Here is a 24,996-nt window from a genome sequence, read left to right on the forward strand (position 1 = left end):
AAATGGACAACCTGGGAGAAATGGACAAATTCTTAGAATAGCACAACCTCCCAAGACTAAACCAGGAAGAAATAGAAAATATAAACAGACCAATCACAAGCACTGAAATTGACACTGTGATTAAAAATCTTCCAACAAACAAAAGCCCAGGACCAGATGGATTCACAGGTGAATTCTATCAAACATTTAGAGAAGAGCTAACACCTATCCTTTGGAAACTCTTCCAAAATATAGCAGAGGGAGGAACACTCCAAAACTCATTCTACAAGGTCACCATCACCCTGATACTGAATCAGAAAAAGGTGTCACAAAAAAGAAAACTATAGACCAATATCACTGATGAACATAGATGCAAAAATACTCAGCAAAATACTAGCAAAAAGAGTCCAACAGCACAATAAAATGATCATACACCATGATCAAGTGGGGTTTAATCCCAGGAATCCAAGTATTCTACAACATACACAAAACAATCAATGTGATAAAACATATTAACAAATTGAAGGAAAAAAAAACATATGATCATCTCAATAGACGCAGAAAAAGCTTTCAACAAAATTCAACACCCATTTATGATTAAAAAAAACTCTCCAGAACATAGGCATAGAGGGAACCATCCTCAACATAATAGAGGCCATATATGACAAACTGACAGCCAACAGCGTTGGCTGTTGAGGCTGGTGATACAATGAGGTATCACCTCACACCAGTCAGAAATGGCCATCATCAAAATTCTACAAAGAATAAATGCTGGAGAGAGTGTGGAGAAAAGGGAACCCTCTTGCACTGTTGGTGGGAAAGTAAATTGATACAGCCCCTATGCAGAACAGTATGGAGGTTCCTTAAAAAACTAAAAATAGAACTACCATATGACCCAGCAATCCCACTACTGGGCATATACCCTGAGAAAACCATAATTCAAAAAGAGTCATGCACCACAACATTCATTGCAGCACTATTTACAATAGACAGGACATGGAACAACCTAAGTGTCCGTCGATAGATCAATGGACAAAAAAGATGCAGCCCATATATACAATGGAATATTACTCAGCCACAGAAAGAAACAAAATTGAGTGATTTTTGGATGCATGTAGCATCTGTCATACAGAGTGAAGTAAGTCAGAATGAGAAAAACAAATACTGTATGCTAATACGTATATATGGCATCTAAAAAAAAAAAAAGGTTCTGAAGAACCTAGGGGCCAGAGTGGAATAAAGATGCAGAGGTAGAGAATCAACTTGAGGACACGGGGAAGGGGAAGGTAAACTACAACGAAGTGAGAAAGTAGCATCGACATATATACACTACCTAATGTAAAATAGATAGCTAGTGGGAAGCAGCTGCATTGCACAGGGAAATCAGCTCAGTGCTTTGTGACCACCTAGACCGTTGGGATAGGGAAGGTGGGAGGGAGACCCACGAGGGAGGCTATATATTTATACATATAGCTGATTCACTTTCTTATACAGCACAAAGTAACACAACATTGTAAAGCAATTATACTCTAATAAAGATGTTAAAAAAAGTGCTAGTTTTTTATATAGAGCAAAGTGATTTATATATATATATATTCTTTTTCATTATGATTTATTAGAGGATTTTGAACATAGCTCCCTGTGCTATAAAGTAGAACTTTGTTGTTTATATATTTTATATATAGTAGTTTGTATCTGCTAATCCCAAATTCCTAATTTATCCCTCTCCCACTCCCTTTCCCTTTTGGTAACCATAAATTTGTTATCTATGTCTCTGAGACTATTTCTGTTTTGTAAATAAGTTCATTTTTATCATATTTTAGATTCCACATGTAAGTGATATCATAAGGTATTTGTCTCTCTCTTTCTGACTTCATATGATAATCTCTAGGTCCATCTATGTTTCTGCAAATGACACTATTTAATTCTTTTTCATGGCTAACATTCCATTTTATATATATATATATATATATATATATATATATATATATATATATAATACACACACACACACACACACACACACACACACACACACACACCCCACATCTTTTTTATCCATTCATCTGTCACTGGACATGTAAGTTTCTTCCATGTCTTGGCTATTGTAAATAATGCGGTTCATGTTTCTTTTTGAATTAGAGTTTTGTCTGGATATATGCCCAGGAGTGGGATTTCTGGATCATATGGCAACTCTATTTTTAGATTTCGAGGAACTTCAATACTGTTTTCCATAGTGGTGGCACCAATTTGTAGGAGGGTTCCTTTTTCTCCCCACCCTCTCCAGCATTTATTATTTGTAGGCATTTTAATGATGGCCATTCTGACCAGTGTGAGGTAACACCTCATGGTAGTTTTGGTTTGCATTTCTCTAAAAATTAGTCATGCTGAGCATCTTTTCATGTCTCTGTTAGCCATATGGATATCTTAGGAGAAATGTCAATTTATGTCTTCTCCCCATTTTTCGATTAGGCTGTTTTTTTTTGTTGTTGTTATTGAGTTGTATGTGCTGTTTTTATATTTTGGAAATTAACCCCTTGTTGCATTGTTAGCAAATTTTTTCTCCCATTTTGTAGGTTATGTTTTTTTTTTTTTTATGATTTCCTTTGCTGTGCAACACTTGTAAGTTTTATTAGGTCCCATTTGTTTATTTTTGCTTTTATTTCTATTGCCTTGGGAGACTGACCTAAAATAACATTGTTATGATTTATGTCAGAGAATGTTTTGCTTATGTTCTCTTCTAGGTGTTTTATGTTGTCATGTCTTATATTTAAGTCTGAAGCCATTTTGAGTTTATTTTTGTGTAGAGTGTAAGGGAGTGTTCTAACTTCATTGATTTACATGCAGCAGTCCAGCTTTCCCAACACCACTTTCTGAAAAGACTGTCTTGCTCCATTGTATATTCTTGCCTCCTTTATTAAAGATTAATTGACTGTAAGTGTGTAGCTTTATTTCTGGGCTCTCTACTCTATTCCTTTGATCCATATGTCTGTTTTTGTGTGAATATCACACTGTTTTGATTACTGTATTTTTGTAGTATTGTCTGAAGTCTGGGAGGATTATGTCCCCCACTTTGTTCTTTTTCCTCATGATTTCTTTGACAATTCTGGATCTTTTATGTTCCATATAAATTTTAGGATTATTTGTTCTAGTTCTTTGAAAACTCATGGGTAATTTGATCAGATTGCATTAATTATGTAGATTGCTTTGAGTAGTATGGCAATTTTAACAATATTAATTCTTCCAATCCAACATCATAGGATATTTTTCCATTTCTTTGTTTCATCTTCAGTTTCCTTCATTAATGTTTTATAGTTCTCAGCATATAAGTCTTTCATCTCTGCTGTCAGGTTTATTCTAAGTATTTTGTTGATGCGATTTTAAAAGGTTTTTTTTTTACATTCTCTTTCTTATATTTCATTGTTACTGTAAAAAATGAAACAGGTTTCCATATTTTAATCTTGTATCCTACTACCCTGCTGAATTAATTTATCAGTTCTAGCACCTTTTGTGTGGAGTCTTCAGGATTTTCTATATAGTATCATATTGTCTGCGTGTAATGAAAATTTTACCCCTCCCTTCAAATATGGAATTTTTTTTCTTTTTCTTGTCTGATTGCTGTGGTTAGCACGTCCAATAGTATACTGAATAGAAGTGATGACAGTGGGCATCCTTACATTTTTCCAGATTTTAGTAGGAAGGCTTTCAGCTTTATACCATTGACTATTATGGTGGCTGTGGGTTTGTCATAAATAGATTTTTTTTGTTGCAATATGTTCCTTCTATACCCACTTTGGTAAGAATTTTTATCATGTATGTATATTGAATTTTATCAAATGCTTGTTGTGCATCTATTGAGATGATCATGTGGTTTTTCTCTTTTGTTTTGATGGTGCGATGTATCACATTGATTGATTTGTGGACATTGAAACATCCTTGTGATTCTGGGATGAATTCAACCTGGTTGTGGTGTATGATCTTTTTTATATGTTGTTGGATTTGGTTTGCTAACATTTTGCTGAGAACGTTTGCATTCATATTCATCAAAGATATTGGCCTGTAATTTTTTTTTTGGTAGTGTTTTTGTCTGGTTTTTGTATCAATTTGATGATGGCTTCATACAATGACTTTGAGAGTGTTCCTTCCTCTTCAATCTTTTGGAAGAGTTTGAGAGGTATCAGTATAAGGTCTTTTTTGTAAGTTTGGCAGAATTCCCCAGTGAAGGCTTCTGGTCCTACAAATATTTTGCAGGAATTTTTTTGTTCTTTTTTTGTTTGTTTTTTGCTTATTTGTTTTTACATTTCTATTCCACTTCTAGTAATTGGTCTGTTTAAATTATCTATTTCTCCTTGATTGAGTTTTGGTGGACTATATGTTTCTAGAAAGTTGTCCATTTCTTCTAGAAATGGATAAAGAAAATGTGGTACACACACACACACACACACACACACACACACACACACACACACTATGGAATATTACTCAGCCATAAAAAAGAACAAAATAATTCCATTTGCAGCAACATAGACGGACTTAGAGATTGTCATACTGAGTGAAGCAAGTCAGACAGAAAAAAACAAATATATGATATCACTTACATGTGGAATCTTAAAAAAGGTCCCAAACGAAATTTTTACAAAGCAGAAACAGAGTCACAGATATAGAAAACAAACTTATGATTACCAGGGGGGAAAGGAAAGGGGGAGGGATAAATTGTGAGATTGCGATTGAGATATACACACTATTATACATAAAATAGATAACTAATAAGGACCTACTCTATAGCACAGGAAAATGGTCTATATGGGAAAAGAATCTTAAAAAAGAGTGGATATATGTATATGTATATGTGTAACCAATTCACTTTACTGTACACCTAAAACTAACACAACATTGTAAATCAACTATACTCCAATAAAAATTTAATAAATAAATAAATAAGTAAATATCCTCTTGATTTTCTTGTTGACCCATTGGTTTTTTACTAGCATGTTAGTCTCCATGTAATTGCTTTTTGCCTGTTCTTTTTTTTTTTGGTTGTCTGTTTGTTTTCTTTTTCCTTCTCATTTATCTTTCTATGTTGATTTCTAGTTTTATACTGTTGTGGTTAGAAAAGATGCTTCAAATAATTTCTATCCTCTTAAATTTGTTGAGGTTTCTTTTGTGTCCCAGTTTATGGTCTATATCAGAGAATGTTTCCTGTACACTTGAAAATAATGTTTATCCTGGGGTTTTGGGTTTTGTTTTGCTTTTTTCGATGTAATGTTCTGAAAATATCAATTAACTCTTACTGTTCTATTGTGTCATTTAGGATCTCTGTTGCCTTACTGATTTTCTGTCTGGAAGATCTGTCCATTGATGTCAGTGAGGTGTTAAAATCTCTTACTACTTTATTTCCATCAATTTCTCCCTTTATGTCTGTCAGTATTTGTTTTATGTATTGAGGCACTCCTATATTGGACGCATATATGTTAATGAGTGGAATATCCTTGTCTTGTGTTGATTCTTTTATCACATCTAGTGTCAGCCTTTATCTTTCTTAAGGGCCTTTGTTTTAAAGTCTATTTTGTCTGATATGAGTATTATCAACCCCACTTTCTTGTCATTTCCATTTGCATGAAATGTGTTTTTCCATGCCCTCACTTTCAGTCTATGCCTGTCCTTTGACTTAAAGTGGGTCTCTTGTAGGCAGCATACTGTAAACTCTTGTTTTCTTATCCAATCTACCACTCTATGTCTTTTGAGTGGACCATATAGTCCCCTGACATTTAAGGTAATTATTGATAGATAATGTATTTATTGCCATTTTTAATCTTGTTTTCCAGTTGATTTTGTAATTCTTTTTGTTCCTTTCTTTTTCTTTTCCTTTTGTGGTTTGATGGTTTTCTTTTGTATTGTGCGTGTGTTCTTTTCTTTTTTTGTGTGAATCTATATTTTTGATTTGTGGGTACCCTGTTTTTCAAGTATTTCAACCATTACTATATCTATTTGCTTTAGACTGGTAGTCATATAGGCCAAAACACATTCTAAAAAAAAAAGAACCTATATTTTCTTACACCTCTCCCCCACATTTTATGATTTGAGGTCCTCTTTTTAATCTGCATGTTAATATTTTGCTGTTCATTGTAGCTATCATTGCTTCCAAAATACTTTCTTTTTTTTCCATTTACTGGCTTAGTTAAGTGATTTAATTTCCAATTGTGATTTTTCTGTTTCCTATAAATTCTTGCTTCTTTTCTATTTAGAGAATACCTTTCAATATTTCTTTTAGGATATGTTTAGTATTGCTATATTCCTTAGTTTTTGCTTGTCTGATAAATTCTTTATCTCTCTTACTGTTCTAAATGATAATCTTGCTGTGTAGAGTTTTCTAGGTTGCAGGTTTTTCCTTTTCAGGACTTTGTGTATATATTGCCATTTCCTTCTGGCCTGCAACGTTTTTGTACAGAGATATGCTGATAGCCTTATGTGGGTGCCCTTGTCACTAACTATTTGTTTTTCTCTTGCTGCCTTTAGAATACTCTCTTTATCTTTAACTTCTGCCATTTTAATTATAAAATGTCTTGGTGTAGGTCTGTTTGGGTTCATCTTGTTTGGGACCCTCTGTGTTTCCTGTACCTGGATATCTGTTTCATCCTTTAGATTTGGGAAGTTTTCAGCCATAATTTCTTCAAATACATTTTAAATCTCCTTTTCTCTTTCTTCTCCTGGGATCCCTATTATGTATGGATTGCCATGCTTTATATTGTCCCATAGGTCTTGTATATGGCTGCCATTTTTAAAATTTGTTTTTCTGTCTGATGTTCTGATTGGGTGATTTCCATTATTCTCTCTTCCAGATCAGTTATTCTGCATTATTCAGTTTTCTATTTATTTACTTTATAAAGCTCAACTTTCATCTTGGGAAGTGAGTTTTCTAATTTAATTGGCCTTCTTTATAGTTTCTAATTCCTTTTTATAGTAATCTGCATTTCTATCAATAACATTTCTTAATTTCTTCAGTATTTTTATTACCTTCTTTTTAAACTTGTGGTCTGCTAGACTGGAAGGATCTCTTTCATTGTTTGTTCTTTTAGGGGAATTCTCTTTATCTTAGTTGGAAGTGGTTCTTCTGCTTATTCATTTACTTACATTTCTCTGACTCTATGAGTTTAGGAGAAACAGTTATGTACTGCAGTCTTGACACTTTTTATGTGGGAGTGACCCTGTGTAGCCTGTATGAGACAAATACTTTTGGTTTGAGGGCTGTTTTTAGTATGGATGCCTGCCACATCTTTTCTCAGTGAGTGCTGTCTATTTCCCCCTTGATAGGGGGTGTGATTTTTGTTGTGGTGACCAGGGCCTGCCCTGAATATTGAGTGAGGTATCCTCTTTGCTCTGTGGTTGTCACAACTCTGTCTGGGGCTGGTTCTGTTTCCCAGTTGTTGGAATAGAAGTCCTGAGATCCATTTCTGAGCTTCAGTGTTAGGTAGGTGGGACTGTAGTGTTTCTGCTGGGAGAAGAGCCACTGAGCTTTTCTCTGCAGGAGCTGTCTACCTGGAGGTGCACTCTGTGGTATCTCCCACCACTCATTGTGTGGGCTTATATAGTGTACTGTTGTTGGCACTGACCTCAGCCCTGCCTCAACCATGGGGATGCAAGCGATCAACTTGGGTGTCCTTCAGGTGCTCACAAATCCACCAGCACAGATTCGCTGGCACAGATCTGCTGAAGTCAGGCACATGGACCACCATAGTTTCATACCTGGATCCACTGTGGGAGCTACAGAATCTGCCCAGACCCTTGCCCACCTCCACATGCACGTGCTGGCAAAGGCTGCAGCCACTAATGCCAGACACTCCTCAGCCATGGGAACATCAGTAGTTTGCTCAGTTATCCCATAGGCACTGAGCTTTCAAATCTGCTTCAGCATGTAAATCCACAGGTGGCACAGCCATTGGGAGATGACTCAGATTTCAGACCTGCTTCTGAAATTGCACTGCCCCTGGGGATCACCTCAGATTTCGACCTCAACCCCACACGTGGGCAACCTGCTGGTGCTTGCTTGTTCCCACAGCTCATAGAGGTGGAGCTGTGCCCAATGTAAGCATGCCTAGAATGAGGGTGCTATGGCAGTCCTACCCTTCCCTTGGTATTTGTTAACGATGGGGCTCCTTTGGCAGACCTATGCTCTGTCCTATGTACACCACCAGTTGCAGCGTGGACCATACTCCAGCCCCTCAGTCTGTCTCTGTGCATTCAACCCCAGTCCTCTCCCTGGTTCTCTTCACTGAAGCCTAAGTTCAGCACCCAGCCCCCACACACATTAGCAGACATATGTCTCAGGCTGGGAAGTGCAGAGGAGTGGCCAGGACCCTATCTGCTGGTCTCTCTCTGTTCTGCCTGCTGCAATTCAGCTGATGCACTCTCCTTTGAGCCTCTAAAGTTTCCTTTCTGTCCCGGCTGATCTCTCAGCCAGTGAAGGGGGTTCCCAGGGTGAGAGAAATTTTCCTCTTTCACAGCTCCCTCCCAGGGGCACACTGTTCTGTTTCTCTGGGTTTTTTTTTTTTTTTTCTTTTGTCCTACCTGGTTACATGATAATCTTTCTTGAAATTTTGGTTGCATGAGCTCTTCTGTCAGCATCCAGTAGGTATTCAATGAGAATTGTTCAACATGAAGATGCATTTTTGATGTATTGGTTAGAGGAGGTGTTCTCCACATCATTCTGTTTTGCCATGTTGATCTTCTCTCCTGTTGTTCTGTTGAAGTAGACTCTATTTCGTTTAGTTATCCTCTAATTTTTATTATTTCTTTTCTTCTACTAATGTTGGGTTTTGTTTGTCTTCTTCTTCTAGTTCCTTTAGGTTTTATGGTTAGATTTTTTATTTGAGATTTTTCTTGTTTCCTGAGGTAGTATTGAATCACTATAAACTTCCCTCTTAGAACTGCTTTTGTTGCATTCCATATATTTTGGATATTTGTGTTTTGATTTTCATTAGTCTCCAGAAATTTTTTCATTAGCTCTTTGAATTTTTTGGTAACTCATTGGTTGTTTAGTAGCATATTGCTTATCTTCCACATGTTTGTGTTTTTGTGCTGATTTTTTTTCATAGTAGTTAATTACTGGCTCATACCTTTGTGGTCAGAAAAGATGTTTGATATGATCTCAGTCTTCTTAAATTTATTGATTTCTGTTTTGTGACCTAGCATGTTATCTATCCTAGAGAATGTTCCATGTGCATTTGGAAAGAATGGTATTCTGCAGTATTTGTATGGAATGTTCTAAATAATATCTATTAAGTTCATCAGATCAATCTGTCTGTCCTTTAAGACCAGTGTTTGTGTTTCCTTATTGATTTTCTGTTTGAATTATCTTCCCATTAATGTAAGTGAGGTGTTAAAGTCCCCTACTATTATTGTGTTATTGTCAATGATTTCCTTTATTTCTGTTAATATTTATTTTATGTATTTATGGGTTCCTATGTTAGGAGTATTTATATTGACAATATTAGCTCTTTTTTTGGATTGATCTCTTTATCATTATGTGACATCTTTGTCTCTGTTTACAGTTCTTGTTTTAAAGCTTATTTTGTATGATATGAGTATTGCTACCGAAGCTTTATATTCATTTCTGTTTGCATAGAATACCTTTTTCCTTCCCCTTACTTTTAGTATTTGTGTGTCTAGAACCAAAATGAGTCTTGAGCAGGTTGCAAATTGATGGGTCTTGTATTTTTTGTTTGTTTTTTGTTTGTTTGTTTGTTTTCCATTCAGCCCCTCTATGTCTTTGATTGGAGCATTTTGTCAACTTACATTTAAAGTAATTTTGGTTACTTATGTACTTATTGCCATTTTGTTAATTGTTTTCTAGTTGTTTTATATTTCTTTTTGGTGCCTGTCTTCTGCTGCTTTCTTCTCTTGTTATTTGATGACTATCTTTAGTGTTCCATTTAGATTTCTTTCTTTTTTTATAGTTTGTATCTATTACAAATTTTTGATTTGTTGTTACCCTGAAGTTCATATATAACAACCTACATACATAAGTGATTATTTTAAGTTGATGATCTGTTAAGTTTGACTACCTTCTAACAACCCTGCATTTTACTCTTCCCCTGCATCTTTTCTGGTTTTGACAACATATTTTACAACTTTCTGTTATGTATATCCCTTAACTAGTTATTGTGGATATAGATAATTCTGCCACTTTTGTTTTTTAAAGTTCCTACTAGCTGTGTATGTTTTCCTTTATCAATTAGATTTTTTCTTTCATAATTTTCATATTTCTAATTATTGTCCTTTTTTCTTTTTAGATAAGTTTCTTTAACATTTCTTGTAAAGCTGGTTTAGTGATGCTAAATTCTTGTATCTTTTGCTTGTCTATAAAGCTATTGCTTCTTCAATCTGAATGATAACTTTGTGGGGTAGAGGATTCCTGGTTGTAGAATTTTTTTTCCTTTTATCATTTTGATTATATTATTCTGCTCCCTTCTGGCCTGAAAAGCTTTAGCTGAAAAGTCAGCTGACTATCTTATACTATTTCCCTTGTTTGTAACTAGTTGCTTTTCCATTGCTTTTTAAGATATTTCTCTTTATCTTTAATTTGTTTTCCGTCATTTTAAGTATAGTGTCTCTTGGTGTGGATCTCTTTGGCTTCATCTAGTTTGGGACTCTGTGCTTCCTGGAACTGGATGTCTGTTTACTTCCTCAGGTTAAGGGAATTTTCAGCTATTATTTCTTCAAATAATTTCTGTACCTCTTTCCCCTCTCTGTTTCTGAGACCTCTGTAATTCAAATATTAGTGCTCTTAATGTTGACAGAGGTCTCAAGACATTCTCAATATTTTAAATTATTTTTCTGTTCTGCTTGTATGATCTCCACTACTCTGTCTTTCAGTTCACTGATACATTTCTCTATATCTTTTTACTTATTGTTGAAGCCCCTTAGTGTATTTTTTAAATTTTCAGTTACTGTATACTTCAGCTCTGTTTGGTCCTTCTTTGTATTTTCTAGCTCTTTATTAATCTTCTCAGTGTGTTCATCCATTCTTCTTCCAAGTTCATTGATCATCTTATGATCATTACCTTGAATTGTTGATTGGTTAGATTGCTTATCTCCATTTCACTTAGTTCTTCTGGGTTTTATCTTGTTACAACATTTGGAATAGATTCATCTATCTCCTCATTTTGCCTAAATCCCAATTTACATATTGGGTGTATTGGTTATGTTTCCCATCTTGAGCGGTGGCCATATGTAAGAGATGTTCTATGGGGACCAGCAACACACTCTTCTCTGGTGACCAGAGCATTATCCCCAAGTGATGCCTCATATGTGGGTTGCATTGGGCCTTCTGTTGTGGTGTGGTTGACTACTGTGGGTGTACTTGTACCCCTGCCACAGTTGGCTGCTGTCCCTGACTCATTCAGTGGCTGCTAGTCCATTTGTGAGTAGGGCCAGGACTTGGGGTGGTTGGCCAAGGGACCCAGGGCATCTTGGGGCTGGTGCTGACACATTGGTAGATGGGGCTGGGTTCCAGGGTTGCTGGCTGTGGAGCCTAGGGGGCCCCAGGACTGGTGTCAGCTAGGTGTAAGGTGGAACCAGGTCCTGGTGCAGCTGGCTGCAGGGCTTTGGGTACCCAGGGCTGGTGCTGGCCTGCTGGTGGGCAGGTAAGCCCCTGGCGCTAATAGCCTAGAGAGAAAACTCCAAAATGGTTCTTGCCAGCACCAGTATTCTCATGGTAGAATGATATCACAAAAATGGCTGCTGTCAGAGTCTATGTTCCCAGGGGGAGTCCAAGTTGCCTCCTGTCTTTCTAGGAGGCTCTCCAAGATCAGCAAGTGAGTCTGACCCAGGCTTCCTTAAAATTATTGCCTCTTTGCTGGGATTCTGAGCTTGTAAGATCTCTTTACAAACAAGGTCTTCATTTCCTATAGCTCTGCAGCTCTCCTGTACACAAACTCCATTGGCCTTCTAACCCAGACCTTCTGGGTACTTGTCTTCCTGGTGCAGGACACCAAATGTTGGAGTCTAATGTGGGGCTTGGACCCCTCACTCCTTGGGGAGAACCTCTGCAATTGTGATAATCCTCTCATCTGTTGGTTGCCTATCTGCAGGTGTGTCTCTTGACTCTACAACTTCTCTGCCCCTCGTACCCATCTTGTTGTGGGTTTTCCTTTACATATTTAGTTGTAGAAACTCTTTTTCTGCTAGTCTTCAGATTGTTCTTATAGATAGGTGTTCTGTAATTAATTGTAATTTTGTTGTGTCCATGGGGGGATGTTAGCTCAGGGTCTTCCTATGTCATCATCTTGGTCTGGTTACAGCCCTCTCCAGTGCCTCATGTGGGCTTAGCTCAGCCAGCTACTCCTGTCCTAGTTTTTAAGGAACTTTACCTTACAAAGCTGGAAGCAGATAAACAGCTTCAATGAGAGTCCTATGGCCTGTAAATACTTCATCACTAAGTCAGTCAAGAATGAGAAAATGCAGTGCAATGTGCATCTTTAAACTTTTTCTCAGTATAATTATTTTTAGCAGAAAAGTATTACATTTTTTCTGTTTCTAGACATCTTCCTAATTTGGGGTAATTATTAAGGGAATTAAAATACAGTAAAACCCACTACAATACTATAGGAGTTCAGAAATCAACTTCATTATGTGCAAGTTCACATTATTAAATGGGTAATGGAATGACTGTCGTGGACCCCCTGTAGAATGCAGCAGCTCACCACAAATTTGTTATATCTCAGGGCACATTATAATGAGGTTACACAGAATGGGAAAGCAAATACAATTTTGCTAGATTAAAATAGATTATTATTATTTTTTTTACTTTCAGCCCAATGATGATCTGTTTAATTTATATCTAAGAAGCTGTTATTAGTAAGAGTGGGAAAATTTCGATGAGAAGACAGAAGAAAGAACTAATAGTTTAGTCTGTAGGTTTGACAAATAGTAGGTAAATATGGGTGATATTAGGCCTTCAAATATCTTCAAAATTCTTAATGTCTGTAACACAGAACAAATTATGATTTAAAAAAACTATTCTTTATATAAGTTTAACTTAGAATGCCATCCTACCCTTGTAGGCATCATCCTGAACATGAAAGAAATCTGCAGTTTTAGCTCTTACTAAGATATTTATCAGATATCTTCTTGTTATAAACGATTGGCATCCATGTCAAATGACTGATACACAAAGAAGAATGTGTTAACTCAATTAAAAGAAAAAAAGTTGTAGACCCAGGTTAGACATGGCTGTGTCTAAATTACAAAATATGAAATCTGGTCTTATAGTATATAGACCTAAAGGAAACGAGCGTCTTTCCTCTTAGCTCTGGAAAAACATTTCAAATTCTGTTTGTCATGATTTGGGTCCTATCACCATATATGAACCAATCACTGTGTCTAAGAAATGCAGTATTTTTGTATTTGCCTATGTTTGTGACTGAGTGTAGATGTCAAAATCTAAAACATAGTTCTGTCTGTACATAAAATATTTTAAATATCTCAGCCAAAGTAGAACAATCCTATGTTCAACTTAAAAATATCCCCCATTTTCCCAAAATTGATGCAACCTGAAGTCTCCTATAGTTATTGCACCCAAGTCAGGAAGTATAGGTTTTATCTTCTTTGTTGTCAGAAAGAGACTAAATGATAAATTCATTGTACCTGGTATATAAACCTGCCTAAAATAAAATCACAGTAACTTTAATATGAACCCTCATTAGAAAAATGGAAGTGGTAGAACCAGCAAAAAACATCCACTGATCTATAACATATATAGCATTTCTTCCTGAGAAGAAAGAGTGAACATTTTTTCTTAACCAATTATGAGTTTTTAATCAGCCTCATTCTTGAGAGAATCATTTTTCTCCCTAACACACCTTTATAAGGCTTTGGGGGTCAAAATGGATCCAGGAGCCCATTTCTTCTTACTGTAAATTTAGGGCCTTGTAGAATCTTAGGCACTGAGTATAACAGCACCTGAAAACATGGGAGGGCTAACAACATATAAAAAATATTGCCCCAAATCCAATGGTAAAATACCCTGAAAATGGATTTCATCATTGTGATTTACATTGTTTTGCACTGGGCTACAGTGCTCAACCCAGCTTCCCAGACTTTCAAATTAACTGGTCCATCTTGATGTCAGCTGTTGAAACAACAGGTTTGGGTATATATTATCCAATAGAGGGGGCCTCATAGGCTTCTTGAACACAGGCTGCATCAAATAGAATTTCTCTTTATAGTTTGGAAAATATTTAATTTAAATGGAAAGATGTACCTAACAGGAAAGTTTCTGGAAAACCTGGGTCTCATTTTCATAACTTCTTGTGTTTTCTAAATATTTTCCCCATTTATGTCAGTTTGGAAACATGGTTCATTGTCATTGTTTTGTTTTGTTTTTTGGTTGTTTGTTTTTCAATCTGTAGTCTGCATGATTTTATGACTTGCTCCATCTTGAATGCAGAGTAAAGGAAGATAGGGCTTCTCATAACAACACACCATGTGTTTCCTTTTGCTTTCCAACAGGTCATCTTAGATTGTAAGTTTCTCTTTCTTTAATATTATTCTTTTTTATTTTATTTTAAAAAAAAATTTACTGGGATATAGTTGATTTACAATGTTGTGTTAGTTTCAGGTGTACAGCAAAGTGAATCTGTTATACATATACATATATCTACTCTTTTTTAGATTATATTCCCATATAAGTCATTACAGAGTATTGAGTAGAATTCCCTGTGTTATACAGTAAGTCCTTATTAGTTATCTATTGTATATTTTGTAGTGTGTATGTGTCAATCTCAATCTTTCAATTTATCCCTCCCCCCTTTCCCCCGTGGTAACTGTAAGTTTATTTTCTACAACTGTAACTCTATTTCTGTTTTGTAGATAAGTTCATTTGTATGATTTTTTTTTAGATTCCACATATAAGTGGTATCATATGATATTTGTCTTTCTCTGTGTGACTTAATTTACTCAGTGTGGTAATCTCTAAGTCCATCCATGTTGTTGCAAATGGCATTATTTCATCCTTTTTATAACTGAGTGATATTCCATTGTATATGTGTGTGTGTGTGTATATATACATATATATACATATATTATACATATATATATATATGGTATATATATGTATATACCACATATTCTTTATCCATTCCTCTGTTGATGGACATGTAGGTTGCTTCCATGTCCTGGCTATTGTAAACGTGCTGCAATGAACATTGGGGTGCCTGTATCTTTTTGGATTATGGTTTTCTCCAGATATGTGCCAAGGATTGGGATTGCTGGATCATATGGTAGCTCTACTTTTTTGTTTTTTAAGGAACCTCCATACTGTTCTCCATAGTGGCTGTACCAGTTTACATTCTCACCAACAATGTAGGAGGGCTTCCTTTTCTCCACACCCTCTCATTTTTAAAGGTGTTTTAAGAAGGACATTACAGAAAGATTCCAACTTTCTGAAATATTTTACGAAGTTCCTTAACTCTCTACGGTTGGGGAGTGCATAATCTTTTGTCACAGAGACAGGGGACAAAATTTAACAATCTGCTTCTTGAGTAGAATGACAACTTCTTAATCTGGCATAGGCCCTTCTCACAACACTGCCCTTTTTAAGTTTAGCCACTCATTACTGGAACTATTACTAGAAATATATGACTTCTAGGTACTAATTGTTTAATAAGCTAGGAGTCATTAAATTGCAATTTACAGAAATCCAACTCATTGTAGCTTAAATGAAATAGAAATTTATTGGATTATGTAATTAAAAAGTTCTCAGGCAGATTTTCTTCAGGTATAGCAGAATCATGGCTCTACACCATTTCAACACTGGGTTCCACTCTTCTCAGCATTGCCATCATTTCCTGAGAGTATTCATTGTATAAATAATTGGAAAGATTGCCACCAGTAAGTCACAGGTTATATTCTTTCCAGGTCTTAAAATCCCAACAAAAGTGGAGTGTTTTTCCCATTTATGTTCATAAAATTCTTGGGGAAAATGCTAATTTATGACCATCCCTGAACCATTATTCTCTTCAGAGAAATGTACAATTTTGATTATGCATGCTGCCACTGAGGGGCACAGATGAGGATTTAGTTTAGCCCCACTCACAACTAAGATATTTTATAGAATTATTATGAATTGGGGAAACACTGTTTCCTTTTTTTTTTTAATTAATTTATTTTATTTTTGGCTGCATTGGGTCTCTGTTGCTGCACATGGGCTTTTCTCTAGTTGTAGCAAGCAGGGGCTACTCTTCATTGTAGTGCATGGGCTTCTCATTTTGGTGGCTTCTCTATGTTATAGAGCATGGGTTCGAGGCACCCAGGCTTCAGTATTTGTGGATCACGGGCTCTAGAGCACAGGCTCAGTAGTTGTGGCACTTGGGATTAGTTGCTCCGTGGCATGTGGGATCTTCCCGGACCAGGGCTCGAACCCGTGTCCCCTGCATTGGCAGGCAGATTCTTAAAACTGCACCATCAGGGAAGCCCAACACTGTTTCTTAAGTAGAAGTTTTAACATAAAAAAAGGAAAGAAATGAAAAGAAAAGAATAAACAAATTGGGAGAGAAGAGGAGACAGTGGGAAGAAAGGAGGAGGGAAGGAAGGAAGGAAGGAAGGAAGGAAGGAAGGAAGGAAGGAAGGACGGAAGAAGGAAGGAAGGAAGAAGGAAGGAAGGAAGGAAAGGAGGAAGCAGTAATTTTTATACCCAATAAACAGTGAAACTAGAACTCAGTGCATCAGCTCAGAGATTTTCATGTCATTTTATGGAAAGACAGTCATCATAAGGGTCAGATTGTGTCCATGGTAGAAAGTAGACAAAGAGGCATGAAACTATGAAAAGGTGAGACTGTAGATCATTTTAAAGGTGGTCTGCATATTAGTATATTGACGGTACATTGTCAAGGGAAAAGGGATGCTACACTAATTGAGGCTAGCTGATGAATGCTATCATCTAGATCTTCTATGTAGGATAAATGAATTTAAAAGTCCATTTCTTTCCCAATCTTATTTTTACTAGATATGAAATACAATTCATAGATCATTAGCATCCAGACCCAATAGCTTAAAGGGAAAACAAAACATAGTAATAATATGCATATAAAACAAATATTTAATGTATTAAATTTCTACTTTAAGGCATTTCTCATTTCTCAAACTGTATCTCTCTTGAAAAGTATACATGACTGAGCAATAAAATTAAAATAAATTGACAAGCACTTGTCTTAATGAAAAACACTCCTTTCCTCATTTGTTCCTTTTTCCCACAAGTTCAGTTTACACTTACAAAAACACACTGGTATTCATTTATGTTTAAAGAAGGAAACAAGACTTAAAAAAACAAAGAAATTAAAATAAGATGATGATATTTCAATATTTTAAAAAGTATAAAAATATATAGATGATTTATTTGTTAATGTTGTCACCCTAGTGGTAATCATTTCTAAGTCTCCTCTCTACCTTCCATAAATGTTGCTGAAACCCTGACCTATATTCTCTAACCTTATTTCTGTCTCTCCACAAAAAATACATATTGGATTGAATATCACATTTCCTAGGAGAGAGGCACTCAATATGTTCAGCTTTTAACAATTATTACACTTGCTTTCTAAACTTCTGATTTAAAAATTCTTTGGACAGGGTAAGCCTACACACACCTAACTTTAAATCATTGTATAATTACTTTTTGTTTGAATATAAAAATTTGTCCTTTATAAAAAATAAGGACAAAATAAAAATGCTCAGCACACAACTATAACCTATAATTCTTTTGCTCTGAGAGAGTTATATATCTTTATTTTATATCTTATTGCTATGGCTGAAAGTTTTTTCTTAAGAAGAATGCCAATGTCATATTTTAATTTTTTATTCTAAGATTGATATATTTTAATATATAAAATTTCAGGTGGTAATATCCATTTCCCCTCAAATTTTATTTATTCACACTCTTGTCATATAACTTGATATTGAACTTAACTATATGTTTTGATTACTTAATTTCTCTATATTAAATTATTATGTCATATATTAGATGGCCTCTCTTTAACCCATTAAAAAAAGCATATTTTTTGAGTTCTATTAAGAATTCTTTGCCATAAACTAGTCTAAAAGGAAATCTTCAGAAAGACTGCAACAAAGTACTGTAGAAAGATAAAGGGTTTTAAAGCCAGAAATCCTGGGGTCAGATTGCTCCAAGTGCCTCTTACTGTATGCATGTGAGCAAGTTAATTAAATACACGAAACCTCATTTTTAATCTATAAATGGGGTTTATACTCCTTATTTCTTACCATTTGTCTTGAGAACAACTGTGGTAATATATGTAAGTCACCTGTCACACAATAAATTCTGAATAAACATATTTTTTTCATTCTTTTAAAAAGAGTTCGAAATACAATATTAAGAAAAATTAAATTTAACTCATGAGCTTTAGAAATTGTTAATTATTGAATCTTTTGTGTGTTCATGTTTTCAATATATCCCTTTTCACATATACAAAAAAAACCAAAAAGGGCTTATATTAGTTACGGTTCTCCAGAGAAATAGAACCAGTATGATGGATGGCTAGATAGGTAGATAGATAGATAGATAGATAGATAGATAGATAGATGATAGATAGATAGATAGATAGGTAGATAGATAGATAGATAGATAGATAGATAGATAGATAGATAAATAGATGATAGGTAGATAGATAGAAAGTAGATAAGCAGATAAATTTATTATAAGGCATTAGCTTACATGTTTACAGAGGTAAGAAAGTCTCAAGATGTTCAGTCAGCCAGCTGGAAACCCAGGAGATCCAATGATGTAATTTCAGGCCCAATCTGAAGGCCTGAGAACTAGGAAAGACACCATTATAAATTATAGTTCAAGAGCTGGCAGGATTTACCTCAGAAGGGCCAATGTTTCAGTTCCAGTCTGATGACAGGAAAAAGACCAAAGTTCTAGCTCAAGGCAGCCAGCAGCCAGTCAGAAGGAGTTTCCACTAACTAAGGGAAGGGTCAGCTTTTTTTTTGGTCTTCAACTGATTGAATGAGGGCCATTCCCTTTAAGGAGGGAAATCTGCTTTACTGGATCTGTTGATTCAAATGTTAAACTCATCCCCAAATACCTCTCAGAAACACCCAGAAATGTTTGACCAAAATATCTGGGCACCCAATGGTTTATTCAAGTTCCCACATAAAGTTAATCATCACAGAAATAGAAATGGAAAGGTTACTTTTTGACAACACAAATTTTTTTTTTTTTTAATTTTTACACTTTATTTATTTATTTATTTTTGATTGTGTTGGGTCTTCGTTTCTGTGTGTGGGCTTTCTCTAGTTGCGGTGAGTGGGGGCCACTTTTCATCGTGGTGCGCGGGCCTCTCACTGTCACAGCCTCTCTTGTTGTGGAGCACAGGCTCCAAACGCACAGGCTCAGTACTTGTGGCTCACGGGCCTAGCTGCTCCACGGCATGTGGGATCTTCCCAGACCAGGGCTCGAACCCTTGTCCCCTGCATTGGCAGGCAGATTCTCAACCACTGCGCCACTAGGGAGGCCCCGACAACACACATTTTAGTGTGGTTTTACTTCTGGCAATTTCTAACTGCAGAAATGACCCCTGAAGCATAGGGTATTTCCTTGGGAATTAAATGTTGCATTAGGGTTAATGGTCCTCAACAAAGAACTTCAGGAGACAGCCATTAATCTGACTTGATCATTATTGCTTAATTACTAACTGAATTCTACTCCTTGTGTACAAATTGAGTCTCGTTTCAATGTTTTTCCATTTAAAATGTTTATTCATGTTACTTTTGGTATATAAGAAACTAATGATGAAAACAAAAGATAAATTAAGATAATCACAAGCACAAAAACTGATTTAATATTTTGAAATCAATATTAATTTGTTATAACAAATAAATATTTATTTGTGTTTTATTTGCTCATTTATGACTAAATCACATGTATCTACATTAATACTATTCTTTTTTTATTGAAGTATAATTGACTTACAACATGTTAGTTTCAGGTGCACACATAGTGATTTGATATGTCTGTTTATTACAAACTGATCACCACCATAATAAGTCTAGTTATCATCTGTTACCATACAAAGTTATTACAATATTGTTGACTATATTCCCCATGCTATACATTTCACTCCCATTACTCATTTATTTTGTAACTGGAAATTTGTACCTCTCAATCTCCCTCACCTATTTTATACATCTCCTTGCCCCCCTACACTCTGGCAACCACCTGTTTATTCTGTATTTATGAATCTGTTTTGGTTTTGTCATGTTTGTACCTCTACATTTTCATTTTTTTTAGATTCCACATATAAGTGAAATCATATGGTATTTGTCTTCTTCTATCTGACTTATATTAGTTAGCATAATATCCACTAGGTCTATCCATATTGTTGCAAAGGGCAAGATTTCATTCTTTTTTATGGCTGAGTAATATTCCACTCTGTGTGTGTGTGTGTTTGTGTGTATGTATATGTATACTGCTTCATCTTTATCCATTCATCTCCAGACAAACACTTAGATTGCATTTTTATCTTGGCTATTGTAAATAATGCTGTAATAAACATAGGGGTGCATATATTTTTTGAATTAGTGTTTTTATTTTCTTTGGAAAAATATGCAGAAGTAGAATTACTGGATCATATGGCTATTCTGTTTTTATTTTTGAGGAGCCTCCATACTGTTTTTCATTGCAGCTGTGCCAATTTACATTCCCACCAACAGTATACAAGGGTTCTCTTTCTTCCACATCCTTGCCACACTTGTTATTCTTGTCTTTTTGAAAATAGCCATTCAGACAGGTCTGAGGTGATATTTCATTGTGGTTACAATTTGCATTTCCCTGATGATAAGTGATGCTGAGCATTTTTTCATGTGTCTGTCAGGCCATCTATACATTTTCTTTGGAAAATTGTCTATTTAGGTCCACTGCCCATTTTTAATCAGGTTGTTTTTTGATGCTGAGATGTATGCGTTCTCTGTATATTTTGAATATTAAACCCTATCAGATATATCATTTGCAAATATCTTCTCCCATTCAGTTGGTGACCTTTTCATTTTGTGGAGAGCTTTCTTTGTTGTGCAGAAGCTTATTAATTTGATGTAGTCCCATTTGTTTATTTTTGCTTTTGTTTCCCTTGCCTGAGGAAACATATCCAAAAAAATATTACTAAGACCAATGTCAAAGAGCATACTACCTATGTTTTCTTCTAGAAGGGTTTCAGGACTTACATTTAAGTCTTTAATCTACTTTAAGTTTATTTTCATGTATGGTGTGAGAAAGTAATCCAGTCTAATTCTTTTGAATGTAGCTGTCCAGTTTCCCAACTCTATTTATTGAAGAGGTTGTATTTTCTTCATTGTATATTCTTACTTCCTTTATTATAGATTAATTGATCATGTAAGTGTGGTTTTATTTCTGGGCTCTCTATTCTGTTCCATTGATCTATGTACATGTTTCTGTGCCAGTATTATACTGTCTTGATTAGTGTAGCTTTGTAGTACAGTTTGAAATCACGTAGTGTGATACCTGCAGTTTTGTTCTTCTTGCTCAAGATTGCTTTTGTTACTTGGAGTCTTTTGTGTTTCCATGCAAACTTTTGAATTCTTTGTTCAAATTCTGTGAAAAATGCCATTAGTATTTTGTTAGGAATTGCACTGAATCTGTATGTCATTTTAACAATATTAATTCTTGCAATCCATTAGCATGTTATCTTTCCATTTGATTGTGTCATCTTCAATTTCTTTCATCAATGTCTTACAGTTCTCTGAGTACAGATCTTTTACCTCCTTGGTTATATTTATCTCCAGGTATTTTATTCTTTTTTATGCAGTTGTAAATGTGATTGTTCCCTATTAGTGTATAGAAACACAACAGGTTTCTGCATATTAATTTTGTATTCTGTGACTTTACTAAATTCATTCATAAGTTCTAATTGTTTTTTGGGGGCATCTTTAGGATATTTTTGTATAGTATCATGTGACCTGCCTACCACATAGACCCTTTCTTCCCTGACTTATTTTGCCCTAGAGCACTTAGCAATATTCAACATACTCTTATTTGCCACGTTTGTTTATTACTGAGAGTTTCTGTCTGTAGATTGCAAGTTTTAGTTTCTTTCCCCAACCCCTGCCCCTCCATGCATCCCCTGTACCTATAAGAGTCTCTGTCATATAATAAGTATTTGTCAAATGTTCATAGATTGTTGAATAAATATTTAACATAATCAGAAAAAAATTGGTGACAATTTTACCTCTTCATTTTCAATTGGATGCCTTGCATTTCTTTTTCTCATATGATTTCTTTGGCTAGGACTTCCAATCCTATGTTGAATAACAATGGCAAGAGTGGGCATCCTTTTCCTGAACTTAGAGGAAAAACTTTCTGCTTTTCATCTTTGAGTATGATATTAACTGTAGGTTGTCGTATATGGCTTAATTATGTTGAGATATGTTCCCTTTATACCCACTTTGTTGAGAGTTTTATCATAAATGGATGTTGAATTTTGTCAAAAGTTTTTTCTGCATATATTGAGATGATGATATAATTTTTATTCTTCAATATATTAATGTGGTATAGCACATGGATTTGTAGATATTGAACCATTCTTGCATCTCTGGGATAAATACCACTTGATAATAGTGTATGATCCTTTCAATGTATCATTGAATTCTGTTTGCTAATATTTTGTTGAGGATTTTTTGAGGATCTTTGCATTTATGTTCATCAGGGATATTGGCCTTTAATTTTCTTTTTCTCTGGTGCTTTTGTCTGGTTTTGGTATCAGGGTGATGATGGACTTGTAGAATGAATTTGGAAGTGTTATGTTCTCTTCAACTTGGGGGAATAATTTGAGAAGTATAAACATTAACTCTTCTCTAAATGTTTGATAGAATGAACCTGTAAAGCCATCTGGTCCTGGACTTTTGATTATTTTAAGTTGATGATCTTTTAAGTTTGAACACATTCTAATAATCCTTCATTTTACTCCTATTCCCACATTTAATGTTTTTTACACCATATCTTACATATTTTTGTTTTGTGCATCCCTTAGTTACTTATTTTGGAAATAAATGATTTTACTACTTTTGTCTTTTAATCTTCCAAACTGCTTTATATGTGGTTGATCTACCACCTTTACTGTATATTTGCCTAATTTACCAATGAAATTTTTTTCTTTCATAATTTTTATATTTCTATTTGTGGTCTATTCTGCTTAGACAATTCCCTTTAACATTGTTTTAAAACAGGTTTACTGGTGCTGAACACTTTTAGATTTTGCTTGTCTATAAAACTCTTTATCACTCCTTAAATTTGAATGATAGCTTCACAGCTTGGTTTTCTTCCTTTCATTACTTTAAATATATTGTGCCACTTCCTGTTGGCTTGCAAAATTTCTGCTAAAAAGTCAGCTGAAAGTCTTATAGGAGTTTCTTATATGTAATCAGTTGCTTTTCCATTGTTGCTTTTAAGATTCTATCTTTATCTTTAATTTTGGTAATTTTAATTATAATTGCCTTCGTGTGAATCTCTTTGGGTTCATCTTGTTTGGCACTCTTAGTGTTCCTGTAACTGACTGTTTCCTTTCTCAGTTTTGGGTGGTTTTCACCTATTATTTCTTCAAAATTTTCTGTGCCCTTTTCTTTGTCTCTTCTTCTGGGACCTCTGAAATACAAATGTTAGTAGCCTTGATGTTTTTCCAGACATGTCTTAAACTATCCTCTTTTTTTTTTCAAATGATTATTCTCTCTTTTCTGTTTTGCTTGGGTGATTTCCACTTCTCTGTTTCAATTCACTGATCCATTCCTCTGTATCATTTAATCTACTGTTAATTCCTTCTAGTGTATTTATTATTTTAATTATTTTATTCTACAGCTCTGTTTGGTTCTTCTTTGTATTTTCTAACTCTTTGTAAACTTCTAATTGCGTTCATCCCGTCTTTTCCTGAATTCATTAAGCTTCTTTATGATCATTACCTTGAAATTTTTATTGGTTAGATTAGTTATCTCCACTGGTTTTTTTTCTGGGGTTTTATCTTATACGTCATTTGAACCATATCTCTGTCTCCTCATTTTGCTTATTTTTTCTGCTTTTATACCCACGTAGTAAGTCAGTTATATTTCCCAACTTGGAGAAATGGCCTTATGTAGGAGATGTCTTATGAGCCTCAACAGCACACTTCCATTTTGTCACCAGAGCTACATGCTCTAGGGATGTCCACTATGTGGGCTCTGTGGACCCTTCTGTTGGGGCAGGAATGACTGTGAATGCACTGGAAGGTTGTCTGTCCTCAGCTTTGTTAGCTGCCCAGACCTGCCTCCTGCAGAGGCTGTAGTTTTGCTGGTCAAGAGGACCAGATCTTGGCATGGTTGGTTATGCAGCCCAAGGAGTCTCAGACCTGGTTCCAGCCTGCTGTTGTGTGGGGTGAAGTTCTCACAGTATGGTTACCCAACTTGTGGTGTCCCAGACTGGTGTTGACAGCCTTGTTAGCAGGTAAGCTCTTGGCACTAATAGGGCAGAAGGAGGATCAAAAATGGTACTTGGCAGCAGCAATATCCTTGTGGTAGAATGAGTTCCCCAAAATGGCTGCTGTTAGTGTCTGTGTCCTAGGGATAGTCCCAGTTGCATCCTGCCTCTCCTTGAGGCTCTCCAAGAGCATCAGGGGGGTCTGACCCAGGCTCCTATCAAATTACTGTCTCTGTGCTGTGTCTTGGAGAATATGAGACTATGTATGTGCCCTTTAAGAGCAGAGTCTCTTGTCTTATACAACATTCTGGCTCTCCCATATGTAAGCCCAACTGGCCTTCAAAGCTAGACATTCTGGGGACACACCTTCCCAATTTGGTACCCCTGGGATGGGGAACATGATGTGGGGTTCAGATCCCTCAGTCTTTAGGGAGAACCTCTGCAATTGTGATTATATTTCTGTTTGTGGGTCACTCATCCTGGGGGCGGGGGTGTTGACTATATGTGTCTTTAGCCGTCTTATCCATCTTGTTGTGACTCCTTCTATATATCTT

General features: G+C 35.5%; 2 long non-coding RNA genes across 2 annotated transcripts in view; one reads left to right on the forward strand and one right to left on the reverse strand.

The window, feature by feature from the left end:
- Positions 1 to 24,996, reverse strand: part of LOC309650634 — a 219,292-nt gene that overhangs the window by 17,333 nt on the left and 176,963 nt on the right. The window lies entirely within an intron of this gene.
- Positions 18,676 to 24,996, forward strand: part of LOC309650637 — a 465,308-nt gene continuing 458,987 nt past the window's right edge. Inside the window, exon 1 of the long non-coding RNA XR_014257662.1 lies at positions 18,676 to 22,490. This is a non-coding gene — a long non-coding RNA (uncharacterized lncRNA). The remainder of the gene's footprint in view (positions 22,491 to 24,996) is intronic.

This window comes from Balaenoptera physalus (assembly GCF_965194825.1).
Source record: "Balaenoptera physalus genome assembly, chromosome: 20".
NCBI classification, from domain to species: domain Eukaryota; kingdom Metazoa; phylum Chordata; class Mammalia; order Artiodactyla; family Balaenopteridae; genus Balaenoptera; species Balaenoptera physalus.